Raw genomic sequence first — 14,106 nt, forward strand, 5'->3', positions numbered from 1 at the left:
AAAATATTATTATCTAATTTTAAGGTCAAGGTTAAGTTAGACACTAAATTGATTTATGAGACTTTTTTGTTTGTAAGGTAAGGGATCCACTTAGGGGCAGCGATTCCACTGCTATGTCCAGCAAAGCATATATACTCTACTCCTCTAAAAAAACATACATATTCTACCCCTCTCCTTTTGAGGGTATGACCTCCTACAAGGAAACACATGCCCTTAATCATAAGCTCACTCACACATGCTCTTATACAGGCCTACTCACACATGCTCTTAACCATAGGCTCACTCCCAGTGTATAATAATATTAATTTAATTTTAAGATTATTGTAAAGTTAGTGTATTTGTATAAATTAAGTGTCCAATAAAAATCTATAGACATTTATTTATAAATAGATTAATTTTTATTTTTTTTAAATCATAAAATTAACTAAACAATAATTTTATTATTAATTAAATAATAATTTTATTATTAACTAAATAATAAATTTATTATTATTAAATAATAGAAACAATTAATATATGTTAAACATATATACATTTTAAAAACATGGAACTATATTCTTAACTATGTAGATTTACTCTTATTTTACCATGGATATTTAATTTGTAAATAGATTTTATTACAATACCATGGATTGTCATTACTACATACCAAAAAACTAATAACTCGTTTTATATGGCACTTGTTCATATGCCATTTTTTTAATTAATCAATTTAATTAAAACCACACAATTACTTTGGAAAAAACTTTCAACTTTTGATTTATGTACTACCGTGAATATTCTAGAATATTTTGTGGAGGTTAAATCTTTACCATCAATTTAATAATTAATGATAATTAAATTACTTAATAATTATTGATAATTAAACTAAAATTTTGAAAAGTTTTATTTCAAAATAAACACCCTATAGCTAGATATTAAATTGGTGTATATTAAATAATACCAATCTCATGACTTTGCAGGCCACCACCGCTGGATGCTCCAACGCCCAATAGTCTATCCAACCATCAGTGGACGAAACCTGCCACTCCCAAATCTAAATGATGCCACTACACCCCTATCACAGCAAGCCATTACTTGCCTCATCGAAGGCCCCAACCTTCAAGCTCTCCTATGGACCACGTTTCACAATGGTTCATACTGGATCCACTACTCTCTTTAATCAAACACTTGTGAGCCACATTTATTACATTTTCATACTAAACTCACAATAAAACAATCTTGTCATATATCAAACTCTGAATACATACCCTCAAACACAATCTTAGCCACAACCAATACACCACCTCAACACAATCAACAACATATGTAAAAATCTGCAATACCATGGCAAATATGATATAGAGTATACCAAACATCAAACCTCGAACATACACACTCTCAACACAAATACATCAACAACATAAAAAATATGACCACAAAAACTCATTCATGTGTCAACAATAGCATCCATATAAGACATAAACAACAATGCTACGCCCATAACAAATTTCTACAATAATAAAACATGATAAGCTCAACTATGATCCCTTGCATACACAATGTAAGAAATACAAATGTGCCATTGAAAACATGCTAACATCAAATCTTTAAGGTAGTGGCAATCTCCTCAATCAAATGTCTTCATAAACCTACATAAAACAATCATTGAAGCATGCACACAAAATTGCAATAAAATTGATCTCCTTCAACAATTTGCTACAACTATTTCTCTCCTCTCACCTTTGGATCTTAACGTTACCAATGCTTTCCAATACCTTACTCTTAGAAAATAACCAACCTCTCCATCACTGAGGCTACCTCCGATAAATAGATGATCTAAAGTGATTAAACAATAATAGCTCATAGATATGGAGAGACAAACACTCTTGTTCATACTTTGGTACTTTTCTCCATCACTTGATTGTCCATTTTCTTCATTCAATGAGAGACTTATCCTTGAGTTAATAACCTTCTAGAATAACACCAACTCAAATTGACTCTAAACCATAAAAAACCTTAGGCAAATACCTTGGGAAATGTTCATGGTAAATTATATGCACGCACATTTCGAAATTCCTCTCTATAACTATTGTTGTTGGGACATAATTGGATCTTAGAGACAATTGTCGCTTGGATAGTATATGAATCCGAACAAAATTGTTGCTCTCTTTTCTCTGTGCATAATTGTCTCCTAGAGAAGGTGCCTGAGCACATGGAAAATCACCTCCTCTTTGCGTAGAATGTTTCCATTTGTCTTTAATGGTTCTCCACCACCTATAGAGCCTATGAAAACATTAGGAATGCCTCAGTAACATGTCATCAAGCCTCTGATCATCATGAAAAATCCTCCAAGCGCCTTGACATCAATGCCTACATAATTGACTCCACGATTGACTCCTTAGGTAGACATCCTAGGTTAACATCAATTCCAACACCACAAGGTGAAAAATTTCATATTAATATGGTGGTAGTGCATAAGTTGAACAAGGTAACTCACTTTATAGTTGTTAAGTCTACGCATAAAGTAATTTATGTAACTCAAATATTCATGAAGGAGATATTTAGGTTACACAGATCACCTAAAAATATAATATCACACAGAGATGCCAAGTTCACTTCAAACTTTTGGAAACCATTGTTTTCTAGTTTTGTAACATTGCTAGCCTTTAACATCTCTTACCATCCTCAGACCAATGGTTAAATAGATAGACTGAATATAATATTGAAAGACGTGCTAAGGACGTATGTGATGCATCAACCAAGAAAGTGGGAAGACTATCTTCCATGGGTAGAATTTGCATACAACAATGGCTATCAAGAGTGATTAGGAATTATTCCCTTTGAGGAACTTTATGGCAAGAAATTCAACACCCCTATCAATGAGGACAATCCAATAAATAGAGTAATCATTGGACCAAATTTGTAACGCACCCCCTTACCACCCTAACCTTTAAGAGGTGGTTATCATGTTGATCTGACTCCCAATGTTCTATTATGGAAATGGGGTCTAAATTTTTTGACTTTTTTCAAACTCCTCAAAATCTAGAATAGATGACACCATCACGTTCATCTCGCCCAGATGATTCCAGTGATATACAATTTTGTCTCAAATGGACTTGAAGATCATAAGTTATGGTTTCCCAAAGTTTCATTAACAAACCCTACATACTACTCTTATCCTACCACATGGAACCCATGTGGTCTAAATGTGAAATATTACCTCGCCTCCATGTCATAGTTGTGGAATTCCATGGCCTTATGGCATGCCACCTCTGCCTCACCTAATCCAATATATATATATATATATATATATATATAGATATATATATATATATATATATATATATATATATATATATCTAGATAGATAGATATAGATATAGATATAGATATATATCTAGATATATATATATATATATATATATATATATATATATATATATACATATATATACATATATATACATATATATACATATATACATATATATATATACATACATACATACATATATATATATATATATATATATATATATATATATATATATATATATATATATATATATATATATATATATATATATATATATATATATATATATATATATATATATATATATATATATATATATATATATATATATCTATATATATATATAGATATATATATATATATATATATATATATATATATATACTTCTATGACCCCACCTAATACAACACATATATATGTGTGTGTGTCCACCACACTTTCGTTATACACACACATGCACACACAAGCAAACACACGTTACATGTATAAGAATTAACCCCTTTGTGGGCCCGTCTCTCTTATCCAATGCTAGTGGCGACATCGTAATTCAATTACTGTGATGCAAATGTGGACCCCCCCACCTTCGATAGAGAAAAGAGGAGGGGAGTGGGGGGTTCCACTATCGCGTTTCCAAAGCATGGTTCCTCTATCCCCAATCGATGGTCATGTTGTTTCTTAATCTTTGATGGCTAATATTTAAATGCGACCCCACCTCCCATTCCTAACCTGGTAGGGTGTGGGGTTTCCTATTGGATCCTTGTCATTCATTTCCTAGAAATTATCCATCACCAATTGTCTTGGTCCCATATGTCCCATTTGCCTCCACTGTCGACCCTAGTCACAACACTAGAACATATTACTTAACTGGATCGTTCATGTGCCTAACCACAAATACATAATAAATTTCCACATTGGGTTTTTCTAGCCCTTACCTAATGGGCCTTTCCACCTAGTCCCATGCCTAGTCATCTGAATGTGGGCTAATCTTGAGCGTTGGCCACCAAAACACAATGCGATAACATGTTTACATTATGCATGGTTTATAGTGACCTTGCCAAGTCCTGACATGTGACACAGATATAAATTATGCATCTTCTTCCTAACCATACCAATAAGAAGCTACCACATGGTGTCCACACGGCGATCCAATCCACTAGGATCCTCTTGGATCCATGCCACCTTAGCTTATGCCATGTCACTAGGCCAAGGGCCTCACATAGAAAGAGAGAGTTAGGATCGACCATCTCGATGAGGAAACACCTTGCACACACTGTCACGAATGTAACCTCCTGACCTCTGACCATACTCAGGCCTCGACTACTCAACCTTTCCTGGGCATCAGAGAGCTCGAGCACAATGCTAGGATGAAAGATATACATATATATTTAACTTCATATAGATGCCTATGTAGGTACATGAACATGGTGCTATATCCTTTGATCTTTGAGAATGCTTCAACCAACTCCAACTATATTTTTATATATATATTACTCTCATGTAACACTATCTATATGTGCTTTTAGTTAAGTGAAAGTGGGTTATCAATTTCGAGCTTTGATGCTTCCCACTGCGACTTACATATGCATACACATTTATAAACACATAAACTGCAACTTAAAGTAGATATAGCTATCCTTCCTAAGCTTTTTCAATCATAAAAAGGCCAATCATGAAAATCATTAAAACACAGAGATCATTCCAACACGAAGATTCTACCCATCTTTCATGATCGAGTAACTAGATTAATTTTCAAACTCATAAATAAACACAAGGATTAAATCATCCGTCAACATTTTACACATCTCGTTAACAATCCATTCATGTAGGAAACAACATTTCTCAACAATTTCCTTAACATTGTAGCAACATATTAAACAAAGACATGATGTCCACATGTAATATAATAAATATTTCAAGCATTTAGCTTACAACACCATGACAAAATTTTATGAATTTCATAGAACATTCAAGGAATTTTAACCAATAATTTCGAGCACCAACATCCTACAACCATGCAACCTTTCTCAAAGCTATACATATGTTTGATATGGAAGATATTTAATTTCAAAGCCCTCAGCTGAATGCATTCATTTACTGAAGACAAATGGCCAAACTGAAGGTAGGAATTTGATTTTCCACCCAACCTTAAACTCCCTCCAGTCAGAATCACTTGTTGTAGTCACTATTGAGATGCATCCACGATCTAAGGGAAATTTTATTTAGTAGTTTTAGAAGGAGGTCACACTGAGATCAAGAGGGAAAGGACTACTTATGTAATTAGGTGGTTTGTTGGCTAGTTAAGTACAACAAAATTTACAATATTGGGTGGTTTATCAACTATGGAAAACACTCTAAGAGTGGTTTATTATCCCAAAAGAAAGAACCCTAGGTGGTTTATCAACTCCCTCTTAGAAATCACCATTTTACATCTGGCTTATCACCCGTTTAGCAAGAACTTAGAGTGGTTTCTCATCCAATTTTTGGCAAGCACTCATTTCCATATCCTTAGAATTTTCTTGAACTCTCCTCGTTCAAAATTTCCTTTTACATGGAATTTCATTCCTTCCGCTTGTAGGCCTTTTTAGAGCTCGCCTTGCATTGATGTGCAATTATTTTTTTATTTTTTTCCTCGGTGTATCTTCATGCTCCTCTTGGAACCTTCCTCTAATTTTTCCTGATAACTTCCCGTAAATTAAACAGTGGTGTCACATGGCTCCACACATGCATTTTTTTCCTCTTCCTCCTTATATCATTGATCCATGGTCCCACTCATTAGGCCATTACATAAGAATATATTTATTTATAATTCAGAGTGTCATTACATTACAAAAATTAGGGGGAAGTCCACCACGGGTGTAAAAACCCCACCCATTTAAAGGGAACACCATCCTTCGTGTTCAAATTAGCAAAAGAAAAAATATAAATGAGGTCCAAACATAGATGTTACATCCACTTATTCAACAAACAAAATATGAGTACAATACCTTTATTTTCTCAACCATTTCCTAGGTGACTTCATCAGGTCCAAAGTGCTTCCATTGCACCTTGGCCTATACTATTGCTTGATTGCATAGTTTGATTTGGGTGTAGTCTAGGATGCACAGTTGCTATGGTTGGAACCATCCTTCTGGTTCTACTTATATCACAAACCAATCAACAATTTGATTATTATCATGAACATATTTATTATGTAAGGAAACATGAAAAACATTGTGTGCTTTCACTATGGGTGACAAGGCCAATTCGTAGGCCACTAGCCCCACACTCCCCAAGAACTAAAATGGTCCACAATATTTGGGTTCCAACTTGGTACATGAGCCCAATTTGAATGAGTTCTTCTTTGGCTTAACACAGAGATAAACATGCTCTCCCAGTTGAAATTATTTCTGAATTCTCTACTAGGCTACATAAATTTTCTGCCTAGCATGGGTTTCCTTTAACTTTTGTCTGATATTCATCATTTACACTTCATTTCTTTTAGAAAATTTGGTCCAATTATTACTCTATTTATTGGATCATCCCAACTAATAGGGGTGTTGCATTTCCTTCCATAAAGTGCCTCAAAGAGACACATTCCCAATGACTCTTGATAGCCATTGTTGTATGAAAATTCAACTAGTGGAAGATAGTCTTCCCACTTTCTTGGTTGATCCATCACATACATCCTCAACATGTCTTCTAATATTGAGAAGATTTTTTGGTGAAAATCACATCATAATACATTTGTCGACACATTTCGAACCAACAAGTGTGGTTCATCGTCAGGACAAGTTGAAGAACCAGATCATGGCAGTAGTTTAAATAGAGAGAGAAGAATATCCAACAGCTATATTTGACCAGGAAATGACTATATTTGACCGAGAAACTGTATTGGACCAAGGGATAGGGATAGGGACATTCAATTAATTCAAAAGTTAGTTTTTTTAAATTTATTACTATATTTTATTAAATTTAACTGTTTGTATTTAATGAAAATAAACTAATAATAGATTTATTATTAATATTAAAGCTATATAGATTAAATACAAGCTAATATTATTAAATAAATTAAAACTGTTTATTAAAGGCTAACCTACTTAGCTAGTTAGATTAAAATTATTTTAAAGCTATTAGTTAAATTCATTCATGAATTCTTATTCGTTTATATTAAAGTTTATTATGGGATAATTAGCATCATTCTTTAAATTCCTTCATTAAGGTGAAACTTATTATATTAATTATTACACTATGCTAATAATTAACTAAGGCTTAATTTAACTTTATATAATTAATGAGTATAAAATAATAGATTTACTGTTACTGTTAAAGCTATATAGATTAAATAAAAATTAATATTAAATGAAATAATAAGAAAAATTAAAATTGTTTATTAAAGGCTAACCTACTTAGTTAGAAAATTGACTTAATACTAAAATAAAGGACCTAAAGAATTGAAAAGGTGGTAATTTCATATTAATTTTTTTTTTAAGTTATTAAGGAACTACTCCAAAATTAGTTAAATTTATTAATGAATTTTTATTTATCTATATTAAAGTTAAAATGAGATAATTGGCATCATTCTTTAAAATTACTTTATTAAGTTAAAAAATATTATATTAATTATTACACTATGTTATTTAACTAAGACTTGGAAAGATTTTTACTACCTATATGAACAAATATCTTATTCTAATAAGAGAGGAAGTAATGTTAAAACAAATTGTTAAATCTTTATTAAAATCAAAGAGAAGAGAAGGGATAAATGACAACACATGGTCTAGAAGACGAGAGAAGATCTCAATAAAGGAACAACACAAGGGGTGAGGGCAGAGCGTGGACGGGGGCAGAGAATGGGAAGGGGCGGGGATGGCTAGGAAGAAAGGGCAGGGATGCAACATCTGCAAATATTCCATGCATCATCCCTATTGGGATTGCTTGGCCTTTTTTCAATTTCTATGGCCTCCCTAAACTTTCGGTGATGAAAAGGGGCAATCTCGACAATAACATGGGCCTCCTCAATGGATACATGATGCTTAGTTTTTCCCGCGTGTTCTGCCAGGGCAGAAGACCGGGTCCTCCCATGTTTTATGTTGGCTAAGTGTTCATGAATCCTTTGATTAACAGAGCGCCCAGTATCACCAACATAGGGGATCCCATAGGAACAAGGAATAACGTAGACACTTCTCATGTCCTTGGGGTCGATGGGGTCTTTAAAAGATCTAAGAGAGCTACAGATGGTGTTAAGGGGTTTAAATGAAGAGGGTACATTATGCCTCCCCAGGATTATCGCAATCTTATCAGTGGTCCCTTGGATGAATGAGAGATGAACGCCTGAGACCTGATCCTTAGGGTCTTTCTTAACCCTGGGACCTTGGTTGGCTTTAAGGAAAGCTTCCAGACCTTGGTGCCTACTATTACCATTATTAACAAAAACATTAAGGAGAGTGATTTCCTCTTCTCATGGTTCTTATCATCAGAGATTCTCAACACACAAGTTGCTAGCGTGTTGAGAACACCCAACTTTTGAGTAGGGAAATGATGGCAACTGGCATGAAGATACTAATCAGTATGAGTTTTCTTCCTAAACACTTTGTGGGAGAAGGAATCATCATCATTTTTTGAAATGAGAACATCCAGGAAAGGCGAACATCCATCATTTCTATTCACTCTCTTTGTTTGACCATTTGTCTAAGAATGGTAAGTAGTGTTAAAAGCTAGCTGGGTTCCAAAACCAACAAACAATAATTTCCAGAACTTTGAAGTGAACTTAGAATCTTTGTCTGATATTATCTTTTTAGGTACTCCATGCAACCTAAATATCTCTTTCATGAATATTTGAGTTATATCAATTTCTTTATGAGTAGAATTAACAACTATAAAATGTCCTACCTTTCCCAACTTATCCACTACCTTGATATGAATATTTGCATCTTCAATATTGAAGTTTGGATTTTAAAATTTATAAAATTATTTTAAATTAAAATGTTTTGCTTCATGGAAGTTTGAAGGAAAAATAAATTTTTATAACATTTATTAAAAAAGAAAAGGAAAACGAGTTAATTAATATGTTGAATCCTTAAATGAAATAAATCCTATATGACTTTTTATTATAATAATGAATTTACAAATCATGATATGGTTATAATTATTTTTGTTTTATATAATAGTTTTTACTACATTCTCCTAAACTATTTTTATATACGTATAGAGTATTTTTCATAAAATTGATAGTTTTTTTTTAAGTGGTTATACATTTTATGAATTTAGATTTTTTAGTTTGTTATTACTGGAATTTAGCGAAACAATTTTTATAAAAAATATAATTTTGAATCAACAATATTTGGTTTTAACTATAAAAATAGATTTGGAAAACCTTGATTTATAATTGTGGAATGTTAATATCTATATACACAATTCCATTACTCTATTTTTTTTAAATAACTAGTTTCCCTTATATCATTTTAAGTAACAAAAAAAAGACAATTTTCTAAAACATTTAAACAATCATATTCCTTAAAACTTGTCATTAAATCTATAATTTGAGATGTAATGTGCAAAAATGTTGTTTATAGGGAGTCATTCAAGTTGGAAAATCTATTGTCATAATAACAACTATTAAAAAATGTCATCGTGATGCATTTTGTATGCTTAAATTATGTATGGAGTATAATTGTGGAGTTAGATCTCACATCGACAAAAAATGACTAAATTGTTATGAATTTTCTACAATCACACTTAGGGTTATGTAATAACTCTATCAACATGAGTAATAAATCATACACATATTTATAAATAAAAAAGGATGACCAAATCTTATAATCTTAGGTATACTGAATGAGAATAATCATTTCCTCATTTCCTAAAATCAAGTTGAATTAGGCATGTTTTGACTTGGTAAACATGATCACTAGTGTTATTCATGTATTAAACTAGTTAAATTGGGTCAGCTAAATTGTTTCTCAGAGAAATGGCTTGTTGGTTCAGGTCATCATTGCATTCTTCATTATCATTTTCATTCCCTTATGACAGGTAACATTTTACCCAAAGTGCTTGCCAAGATATATGGGTCATTAGGGCTTAACAAATAAAAAAAATTTAATAAAAAAATGCTCAATGTACTTATTAACTATCAAATTAACAAAATAGTTCTTTCAAGTTCATTCTATTACTACAAAACACTTTGTACATTCTTATAAAAGTGACAATACTTGAGTTATTAACAACAGCCAATGTGGAACACACAAAAAATAACCTAAATAAGTAAAATCACCTAGATAAATATAGTACACTAGAAAATAATGAAAGAGGGAAATGATTATATTAAGTAATATCACTAAAAGCACCATGATTACAACATAAAAATTTCCTGGACTCTAATTTCCAATATGCAAGAGTAGGGAGGGTGTGATTATATTAAGTTATAGGGGAAAAAAGGAAGGATGGATAGGAAGGGAATGCTTATGTTAATTTATATCACTAGAAATATCGTGATCACAACATAACAATCTCTAAGTCTCTAGATGCAGCCCTAGACAATAATAATACTTGTACCCAAAACTTCAATAATAATCAATATTTATATAGTATGTTTATCTTTCTTTCTCCAACTAACTAACTCCAAAGCAAGGTGAGACAATTTCATTTATATCATTTGCTCATAGGTGAGGATATTTATTCAATCACTTAGCTAGATAGGCCACTACTTGTGCCATGATGAAAACTTTCTGACCACTTCCTCAAAACTAAAATCACAACTACCATCGTATTTGGATATCTCCAACAATCCTCCAAAATGGTTAGCATAATCTCCGCTTCTCATTATGATTAGTGTGTTCGTGCCACCTTGCCCTCATTTTAACCAATACCTAGTCATATCCAAATAGGCCCCAACCATACATGTTGAATCACACCTAATCAACTCCACTTCACATTAAATTTAGTCATGACCTCAAATAAGGGGTAAGTTCCAAAACATCAGTAATAATCTAAATTCAAACAAAGTATATCTATTGTAGTTGGGTTTTCCATGTTGAAGAAGAAGCATTGATCACTAAACTATAGTTAAAGACATGTTATGGATTCATATGTGTAGATTTCTTCTATTTCAATCATCCCCATTATTTATCTAGATACTAATCTAGTTGCCATAATTCTTTAAACCATGCCTATGCAATGGGCCTCAACTAGTTCAATTGTGCCTTGATAACATTGGTATAAGTATATATCAATTTATAAATATTCCAATCTAATGGATTATGCTAACTTAAGATCCACTTGATCATCAACCTCTTATGGAAATTGACATTTTCTATCTAGCAAAAGTTTTAGATTTTTTTTTTGCTTAACTTCCTTAACAACTAACCATTTTCTTGTAGCCTGATACAGTTCCTCCAAATAAATGGTGACTTGGGAATTCCTTCTACATCATTCCACTCTAATAGTAAGTGGAAAATTCAAGCCAATAAACTATGTTTTCGTGTATTTCTTTAAACCTTGTTTATTATCAATTTATCCTAAAACCTAGAAACTTAAGTAGTCACTTGTGAGTAAGAGGCATGCAAGTGATCAAGAGAAGTGGTGAATGTTAGACCCTAGATTTGTCTCAGGCTGAAAAAACAAGGTTCTAGGTCCACATCAAACCACCCTCAGCCTCGTACCTCGCCCTACGAGGATGGGAGAGGACTCTCTCTGGGTCAATCTCGGCAAAAGGTAATTGACGAGGCTTGAGGTGACTATATTTGCTATTAATCTTAGGCTAGGTATGAATTACAAGGAGTTTGAGGTTGATTTTTGAGGTTTTTGTTGAATCAAAGGAAAAGGCAATTTTGGGTGCGGGGATGAGACACAATTTTTGCAGAGGTCTACTTGGGGCAAGGTAGGCGATTGTCTTGATGCTTTTAAAGAAAATGAATGACTAGATCTGACTGGTGAGAAGCTAAGGAGAGCAAGAAACTTTCAAGGATTCTCCTTAAATAGACGAAAACATGGAAAATCAAACAAACTTAAAGGCAGAGCATAACAATCTATGGATTCTACCTTAACACTTCATTTGTTCAATTGCAGAAGATGAGAGAAGGAAAATGATACACATAACAACTTACAATTACTGAAAGAAGCACACCATCAACACATAAAGCCACAAGGATCCCAAACAGTGTTGCAAAATCTCGATCTTTCCTTTGCCAAAAATGCAGAAGTGAATGTACAATAGGGTGTCAAGCTTTTCCCAAGAGTCCAACCCTGAAAATGACTTAGAAATTACATAATATAGGAAAGCCAAAAACACGGCTAGTTTGACCAGTTTTGATTTGTGATGTAATTATTCACTTTTCTTGATGTAATTAATTGAATATGATGTTGGCTTTCTCCAATTGGATTTCCAAGGCTTGAATGTATGCTTCTTGCTCCTTAATCATCATTCTATATCTAGACTTCTCTAAATCCATAGCTGTCTCAACATCAGGAATGATAACGAAACCTGATGGATCACCTGAAGGCCCTTTCACATGCATGGGCTTCTTGCCCTTGTCCTGTACCTGTGCCTGTGGTGCTGATGTCGGAAGCGAGGCCCCTTCCATGCCAGGTGGAGATAACACTCGCTTTGCTGCTGCAAACAAAGGTCTGGTGCCTTTCGGATAGCCTCTCTGATATGTAATGAAAATAGGCCTGGTCTCATGACGCTCATACTGCTGATAAGGTTCACCCTCGTATTTCACCTCGGATACTTCTCATGAAGCTCTGAAGAAATCACGTGAGATAAAGTCATCCCAAGTGATGCCCTGCAAATCAAGCTGATGAACCACCAAAATCTTTATAAGTGCAAAATGATATACACTGTTGAGTTGCTGCTAAGGGGTTCTATGATGTATAAAGGTAGTCATACTCTCTACATTTCGACAGATGAAATACGGAATGTTCATCATCCACACCTTGATGAAATGCATAAGTAACCTGATGTGATAAGCATAAAGACGAGAGAATCGTCCCTCACAGCTGAAATATTTCATTATCAATCTCATGAGTGGAGCATATTCATCTTTCAGGTACCTGAACGGGAACACTCTTTTGAGCTGCCTCAAGCAATTGGGTTTGATGTATGGCTCATAATGCTGCTTATCAATCTGTTGTCTTTTATGCCATAGTTCACCAATATTTGGTATACCTGTTGCTAGCGAAACAGTTTCTGGTGTAAGTGTAAACGTGACCCCAGCCAAGGTAGCTTGATCTCCGTGCAAATGCAAGACAAAAAGACAAGCCAACTCATAATGAAACTGGACCTCAGCCACCTTTTGACAAAACTCATAGCATGACTGATGCTCAAAGCACTGCATAGCAAGAGGACAAGCATGCAATTCTCTAAGGTTGATTGGTTCTTCCTTGACATGTTTGCCACTTTTACGAGGCCTCTAGGGTTCCTGTTCACCCAAGGGAGAATCACTTTTGGTTTCTGCCTCATATTCAAATGAGTGACTAGATGACATCACTGCTGATATACAAACTGCCTCAAATGAATGCTGATAAGTGAAATTGCTGTGTGCAACTTGAATATGGACTATTCTTTTGATCTAAACAATGTTGTGACCAAGGGGAAACAATGTACAAGGGAATATTAGGAAGGGAAAAATATCAGGGAATTAGGGAATTTTGAAATAAAATGTAATTAGGGAAAGAAGGGGAAATGTAGATATGGGATTAGGGTTTTAGAGTTTGGGATATTAAATAGGATTAAGGGGTTTTTATAGGGGTGAGGGATTAGGATTTTAGGGATTGTAGTGTAGGATTAATGAGGGGATTAATGAGGAAGTTTGATGAGTGAATTTGGGAATGA

The sequence above is a fragment of the Pinus tabuliformis genome, chromosome 4_2, assembly GCF_031772625.1.
Source record: "Pinus tabuliformis cultivar Carrire ecotype Pingquan chromosome 4_2, CPIR1, whole genome shotgun sequence".
In the NCBI taxonomy this organism is placed as follows: Eukaryota; Viridiplantae; Streptophyta; class Pinopsida; order Pinales; family Pinaceae; genus Pinus; species Pinus tabuliformis.